Source organism: Balaenoptera acutorostrata, chromosome 17, assembly GCF_949987535.1.
Source record: "Balaenoptera acutorostrata chromosome 17, mBalAcu1.1, whole genome shotgun sequence".
Classification (NCBI taxonomy): domain Eukaryota; kingdom Metazoa; phylum Chordata; class Mammalia; order Artiodactyla; family Balaenopteridae; genus Balaenoptera; species Balaenoptera acutorostrata.
Genome location: NC_080080.1, coordinates 74847031 through 74854938, shown reverse-complemented (window position 1 = coordinate 74854938; position 7908 = coordinate 74847031). Strand labels below are relative to the sequence as shown.

The 7908-nt window shown below is 49.4% G+C and overlaps 1 long non-coding RNA gene across 1 annotated transcript; it reads right to left on the bottom strand.

Moving 5' to 3' along the window:
* Positions 1–679: 679 nt before the first annotated feature.
* Positions 680–4234, bottom strand: LOC103018794 (uncharacterized). The gene is made up of 3 exons (XR_449846.2): positions 4151–4234; positions 2620–2925; positions 680–767 (listed from the first exon to the last, which is right to left on the bottom strand). It is a non-coding gene; the product is annotated as an uncharacterized LOC103018794 (long non-coding RNA).
* Positions 4235–7908: the final 3674 nt, after the last annotated feature.

The window sequence follows — 7908 nt, the reverse complement described above, 5'->3', positions numbered from 1 at the left end:
TAGAGTAGAAGAAATTTGGGTGTTCTGTATGAATGTGGCCTTCTGCAATCTCTTTCAGCCAGTTTCCTGGGCTTCTCCTACACTTCTCTCACTGCTCTAGGGGCTAGGGTTTACAGGTAGAAAAGACAGAAAAAACTCCTGCTCTCTTGGACCCGACATTTTAATGGGGAAGAAAAGAAAATAAGTAAGTGAATAAAACTAGAAAATATCAGGAAATGAGGGTGCTATGTTGAAAATAAAAGAAGTTGTTTTACTAGCGAATGACTGGGAGGTTGTTTTTGTCTGTTTATTTTTTTGACGGTATGGTAGCAGAGGGATGCTCGGTGAGGAGGGCAACATTTGAAGCTGACTTAAATCAGATAAAGGACCGAGTTTTGTAAGGATCTGAGGTAGGGGAGGGAGCATTAAACACAGAGCAAGAGCCAATGCAGAGACTGTAAAATAGGAGCCTTTCCGGTATTTTCGGCAGTCAGAGCGAATGCTAGTGTGGCTGAGATAGAGTAATACAAGATCGAGACAAAAAAGTCTCCAAGAGAAAAATGGGAATCTGAGAAACAGTGGAACAAACCCAGGAGTGCAATGAAAAAGAAGCCCGGATGACAGCTGTGTAGCAGTCTTAGAAAGCAGTTGATCCAAATGAGTATAGGACAGCAGAGGACCCAATAAAAAAGGCCTTTAATAAGATAGGTACTTACATCACACACATTATGTGATTAAGAACCTGGAAGATTTTCATGATAAGATGGCTGCCTGTGTCTTCTGCGAATCTGAAAAAAGAAAGATAATAGAAATTGTGAGAAAAATATGTATTATATATGTGTATATATGTATAATTTTCTTTATTCATCTATTGATAGACAAGTTGCTTCCATATCTTGGCTATTGTAAATAATCCTGCAACGAACATGGGGTGCAGATATCTTTTTGAATTAGTGTTTTCGTTTTCTTCAGGTAAACACCCAGAAGTGAAATTGTTGGATCATATAGTAGTTCTATTTTTAAGTTTTTGAGGCACCTCCGTACTGTTTTCCACAGTGGCTGCACCAATTTACATTCCCACCAACAGTGCACGGCGGTTCCCTTTCTCCACATCTGCCTTTGATCTTGACGTGGGGCACACTGTCCTCTGGGCAGTATGAGCTCAGTGACAGAGAGTCCAGTGGCTGCACTGACTTTTCTACGAGCACAATCACATCACTCGATGCTGCAGTGGGTGATATTTTTACAGTAACAGTAGTATAATTGATGTTGTCTTGAAATTTAGAGTTAACCTAAACTGACAAAGCAAGAAGGACCCAAACATAGTTAAAGACAGAAGGTAAATGTAAACCTTGATGCTGTAGGAGGGTGCACAGCAGCTGACCAAGGCTGGGGTCACGATGGACTCTCCATGCGCTCATTTCCTGGTCTTAACATAGCGCGTTTGAGGGGTGAGGGTGGAAGGATAATTTAAATTTTAAATTATTTTGTGCGCTTTAAAACTTTAAAAACTGCCTGCCTGTATTATTTTTAGAAACTTATATTAGAAAGAGTTATCCTTCAGTTCTTTTATTCCACAATATTTATGGAACATTGCCTACATTTCAGATGCCACGTACTGTGGAACAAGTGGAGAACAAGACAATAAAATGTCCTTGCCCTCATGTAGCTTCTGTTCCAGTGGGGGAGGATGGGCCTTTCTACAAGAACCCAAAAGAGCCAAGGTAAAGAAATGGGGTGTCAGTAACATCGCGGCCACGCTCGCCAGCTCCCCAGGTTCAACTGCCGTGTGCGTGTCGACGGCTTCTCACTCTGGATCTCCAGACGAGATCTTGGTCCTGAGCTTGCGATCTGTGTGTCTGCGTGCCTAGTGAGCATCTCTAAACCTGATCTTCCTCCACACCCTGCAGCTCCATCAGAAGACATCTTCCCCCCTTCCTCCATCCTTCCCTGCACTCACGCGCACACCTCCCCGTGGCCGGTCAGCTACCAGCCTCTGCTGATTCTACGTCCTGTACGGAAGTCACCTCCCTCCTGTGCCCACGGCTCCCTCTCAGACCTGGCCATCATTTCTCGCTTGGATTATCCCAACACGCCCTTCACTGCTCTCCAATCCATATTCCACCCTGCGGCCAGGGCAACGTTTCAAACAAACAGATCTGATCATCTCATTAATCTGCCTATAGTCTTTCAGTGACTTCCCATGGCCCTTAGGAAAAAGTTCAGACTCTTTAGTATGGCTTGCAAACTCCCTCTCTCTCTTTCACGTATGTGCGCATGTGCACACACACACACACACACACACACACACACACACACACACACGGGCCTACACATTTGCTGCTTTTTCTTTCCAGAATGTCCTCTCCATCACCTAGCTCTCTTCTACCACGGTCTTTCCACCCTTCCTGTGAGCCCAGCTGCTTGTGCTGCTGGCAGAGCACCGACCTCACGCTTGGCTCTGAGGCTCTTCCTGTCCTGGTGTCCCATTGACTGTCTGGAGTAGAGCGATTATGCAGTGCAGGCTCTGGGGTCCCACCCCTTGGTTCAAATCCTGATTCTACCACTTCCTTGGGCAAGTTACTTAACTTCTCTTAAGCTGTGTGAGCATCTGGAAGATGGGGATCACAGTGAACTTACCTCCCAGGTTGTTGTAAGATGTGTGACCGGTCCCACAGTGCATCTTGGCTGCTGCCGTGCATTTTATTGGGACTCACAGGTCTGGTCCCAGCTCAGGGAGGTCTTCCTTGACTTGCCCTCTGTTTTCCTGCACCCCACATTTCCCCTCCCTGCACGCATCCCTCTTTACTGTCATCACTCGTGGATACTGCTAGTGTAGTAGCAGGAATTGTCTGCCGGCGTGGGAGCTTCGTCAGTGTGAAGACCAAACCTTTGGTCCTACAACACTCCCAGGGTTCAGTGGAGAGCTCGGTACACGGTCGCACTCTGTAAAAAAGGAATAAATGAGGAACTGGGGTAGATGTGGAATTTAGTTCATCTGACTTGACCTTGGAAAGAACTTCCTGACCTTGAGAGTTGAGGGGCCCTGAAACGCCTAAGCAGCACAGCTCCACATCTCAAATGCATTCTGTCCTTCCATAGAAGAGCTTAAAAATGTATTTCTTTATTGGCTTTTAAAAAAATACTTGTTTTCCAGCCATGTTTCTAACTTTGAGATGATTAGGAGATGCTCAAAGGCTGGGGCCACCTCCCCTGGCTGAGGGCGGAGAGGTTTAGAGCTGGGCTTGCAGACACCACGCCCCCTCAGACCCCTGTGCCTCTTTGCCTTGAGTGGGGTCCTCTTTTAAGAGGCAGTATTATTCATTCACCCCCCCCCCATGCACACCTGTCACAGGACCAGCCAGCGCTCCTCCCTCAAGGATGCTGCTCTGCCCTGAGGCTGGGGGACCAGTGTTCAGGGCGCGTGTGACACAAGCTCAGGCAGTGATTTGGCTCCTTTAAGAGCTCTGACAAGCTCCATGAGTCCGGCAGCTCCCACCGCTTGGCAGAGCAGCCAGCAGCAGAGCCAGCTGTCGTGGGCCCCGCGGGGACCTCGCTGTGTTTACGTGAATGGTCACGTGGTAACCTCTCCCAGCTCGCGGCCGGCTGCCTAGTTACCTCATCTGCAGCCCAGTGACCTCATGCACATAAAATGTGGCCAATGCGAGACAGGAGCAGGACGGCCCAGCCTCTCCCTCGGAGCCCAGGAGAAGCTCAGGAAATCAGCTGGAGAGCTGTCCGCTCAGTAATGCCTCCCAGCCAGGAGCCGATTCCTAAGTCAAGTGGGCATGGCTCCCAGGGGGTGGGGCTGGGAGGTGCCTGTGCAGAAATGTACGCGCCCACCCTGGGAGCTGCTCCTCTCAGGGGATCGGCATCTCCCCCTCCTCCACCCCAGGAAGGACCCTGACCTCAGGCCAGGCAGAGCCACCACGACTCCCCCTCCTCCCAGCCCCCAGCCCTGAAGCACTTTGAAGAAGTTGACGCACAAACAGGATGAGAAATACACCACAAAAACAGTGAAGGGCGCCAGTTCTCTTGACTTAACGGGTGGAAGCATCACTAGATAATGTGGGTTTTTTTTTTTTATTGTTTATCACTTTCTTTGAATTATATTTGCTCTCCCTCTCCAAAAAATATTGCACGTGATGACTAGGAATATAAAATAAATTACCTTTGCCATAGGCTGCTGGGTTTATGAGCCCCTTTCAAGCTCTCCGCAATGTAAAGGACAGGCTGACCTAGAGTGATCTCCCTCCGGTCAGCTCCCTCTCCTTGCTAGCTCGGTAACAGGAGCTCTGCTATTTGTGCATTTAACAGTTTAACCCTTTGGGTTACCCAGAGCTCTGCATCCTTTCTGGGCTTTCTTTTGGGAGAGTGTCCGGCTTTGGGTTGGCACTCTGAATTTTAAGGCAGCTGATTTATGTTATCCATATCATGTGTATATTAAAAAAAAACATTAAAAAACAAGGCTAGGAAGTAAAAATGGAAGAAACAACACAAAAGTTAAATAGCTTCAGAGGTCAAGAATTTGGATGAGGTCTGCACAATGAAGGTCTTGTCAAGGGGGGCGGTTTACTCATTTTAAAGAGTAAATGTCAATAAACATACAGAGTCATTCCCCCCCACTCCATTACATGGAGATCAATTAGCGATATAGGAGCCACTGCACGTTTTCTTTAAATGCCTGACAAAACCAGTTATTAAAGGTGAGATCTAAGTCTTCCGGGGTGAAGCAAACCCTTGGCTGTAATGATCAAAGGAGCAGAGGTCATTGTTTCGATGGGGTGTTTGCTATTTACTTGCAGTCAGGCACTTGACATATTCTTCCTTATTAGCAAGCCTGGAGCCGCCCTGGAGAGTGTGCAAAGCATTTCCCCCAAATCTGGATTCCACAACACTCCTCCTCCACACAGATGAATGCCCCCGCAAGCAAACTGCACCCCTTCCCCACCCCCAGCCTGTCCAGAGTCACCGAGGCTGCCGGCAAATGGTTCTTCAGAGCAAGGTAAGCACCACGGAGAACCGGAGGCTGTATATTTAAACAGTTACGGCCCGTGTGTGTCTCTGCGTCTTCTGCCCGGTCTCGAGCAAGATGGTGTCATGTGTGCGTTTTACCTATCAGTGGCAGAGGAACCTGTTTCCAGATGGCTGTACCTACATCAAAGCCACCTTTTTATGCAGAGGGAAGACTGTGTGACCTCCCTCCAAGTAAATGTGTTTTGTAAGCCCTGGGAATTACTGCTTAAAAAGCGGTCCTGGGCTATATTTCACGTCCAGTCCAACGTGTGGTGTGTGCACAGCTGTTGCGGGCTGGCATGTGAGAGCATATTAAAAGGAAGATTACCGTTTCCCATTTTTTCCCCCTTCTGAAGGCTCGATATGCATATATGAAACTTGTGGGGGAAAAAAAATAGGCATAATGAGACAAGGAAGCCGGGTCTCCAGGCACTCGGCGGGGCACGTCTGGAGTTTGTAGCATTCTAGAGATAGTTGCTTATTCCCAGGGGCCGCCCCCGGGGTGGGAATGGGGGCCCGGTGTCCATGGTAGCCGCCCTATCGCTCCGCGCCAGGTGTGAGCGTGTGTTGTTTCTCGGAAAGGCTGTCCTCTGAGGGAGTGGGGAGGGGAGAGGACCGGAGAGGAGAGGAAGGAGAAGACAGAAGGGAGGTAATTAGGCGCCCGCTTGCCCAGCGGAGCGAGCTCAGGAGCGGGTATTGGGAGGGCGCTGGCGGAGTCAGATGGTGCGCAGCGCCTTCCCCGCGCCCGCCAGCTCCTGGCTTGTTTCTATGGGGATGAGACCAGGGAGGAGAGGCCCTGGGGTCAGCAGAGACGCACAGATAACAACACCAAGCAGGAGGGGCCTGGGGAGGCCCCTGCTACTTGCCTCCTAGGCAGTGTGGTATTGGTCTTGAACTGACAACCTGAATTCTTGCTGGTATTTTTCCCAGTTAAGAAATCCGAAGTGTTTCAAACCTCGTTGGCTGTTATGCAGGAAAAGGCTTCATGGGGTAGCATTTTTACTGGGCAGCCGACTGGCTGATCTTAATCCTGTTTAATGGAGAGAGAAAGTGGGGAGTTAGGAGCTGTAGGGACCTGCGTTACAATAAGAGGCCAATCAGGAGCGAAGCTGGGACATTTTCCCAGGAAGAGAGTTCGTTATAGTTTCATGGCTTCATGAGATTCATGGATTTTTTTTTTTTCTTTCTTTTTTCTTATTTTGAGCTGCAGGACTGTGAGGTTTGCAAATGCCCCGTGTAAAACAATGCCCCCCAGGGGAGAGTCAGGGACAGGAAGTGTGAGGTCCAGCTCGAGGCCGCCCTAAAACAGGCTGTAAACAGCAGCTGCGTCTATTGTGCGTGCCAAGTGCTGCCTATTAGTCGAGGTCTCCTAACTCCTTGTTTCTTTCTCTTAAACCAGATGTGACCAACAGGAGTTTTGTCAGTTCCTAGGTGGATCCCAGATGGTGGGAATCAGGGGAAGGAAGCTGAGGGGCACACGCCGGGGTGCGGGGGCCCAGGCGGGAGAGGGCTGTCTGCCCTTTCTTGGGCGCTTGGTCTTTCTCCGTCTCCACATCTGAGCTGCGGTCCTGGCGCCCAGCTCTCTGGATGCAGCAGCTGAGGCCAAGTGGGCAAGTGACGCCTGGCGTGTCTGATCTTCAAGCTCAAATGTGGGCACGTGGAGGGCGCAGGGCACACTTGTGGAGGGAAGATGACGGCTGAGGAGGACTCAGAGGGGCCACGATTAGGGAGCCCCAGGTGGAAGGCAGGACGAGGGTAAACAAAAGAACTCCGTGCCGCTGGGACCCTGCAGACCATGGGAGATGAAACACAAGGGCGCGGGCGGGAAAAGACGGAGACCGTTCCGCGCAGCCACACCTGGCACGGGGTTCATCAGTCCCCGGGCTGCTAGGCAGGAGCCGCCAACTTCAGAGCCCGAGTCCTTCTGCTTCGTTGTGTGTGTGTGTTTACCCTCTAAGAAACTGCGGGTTACACAACCTTCTGAGATACGAATCGGAAGCACTGTCTGAAATAAGTTGAACCCTAACGAGCACAGGTGAGTCAGCAGCACGGAATGGGGAGATCAGGGAGGCAGAGGTCTCCCAGAGCTCACCCTCGTCCCTACATTAAAGCGTCGTGGCCCGGGGAGAAGACCCCCAAGAGCAGCCGCTGCCTTTCTGTCCTCTCCTTTTCGTGGAGATGCTGAGAGTCACCGTGAGACTTAACTCCTGAGGTGCTCACAGTGCTTCCCACTGTGTCTGACAGCTCTTTCTGTGTTACACGGCACTGAGTTCTCATCTACAACTGGTAGAAGTGAGGTGGGTGTGGCCATTCTGGACAGCAATTAAGAAATTGTGTATTATATATTTTATATGCCATGACATGGCCATCCCAACGTACGCCAGAGAAACTGTTGCCTACGTCCATATGGAATCACACGAGGGTAAGGATGCGTCTCATAGCATTACTTCGGGTCCCAGGGAGCTGGAGGTGACATAAGTCTCCGTAATTTGGGGAATGGATAGGGGAGATGTAGCAGAAGTGGTAAACGCCGTGCAGCAATGAAGCAACGGATAAACATGGCTCCTTCGAAAGAGTGTTGAATGACAAAGGAAGATGTAGAACGGGCTCTATAGCAAGATATCGTTCTAATAGAGTTAGGAAAAGCATACACACACTAACAACACTCTATCTTTAAGATATGTATGTTTCCAAGGGCAAATTCCTAACACTTTAGATGGGTGTCTGTCGGGTGGGGAGAGAGGAAGGAAACAGGTCATGGGGATCAAGGATACAGGGAAAAAATCAAAATAAAATTAAAGAAGGGAGGGGGTTTTATATTGACTAATTATAATAACGTGCCATGCAATGAAGAAACAACGAACTGAACCCTGTACCTGATTCCTATGTATAAAAATTCTCTCTCTCATCCAT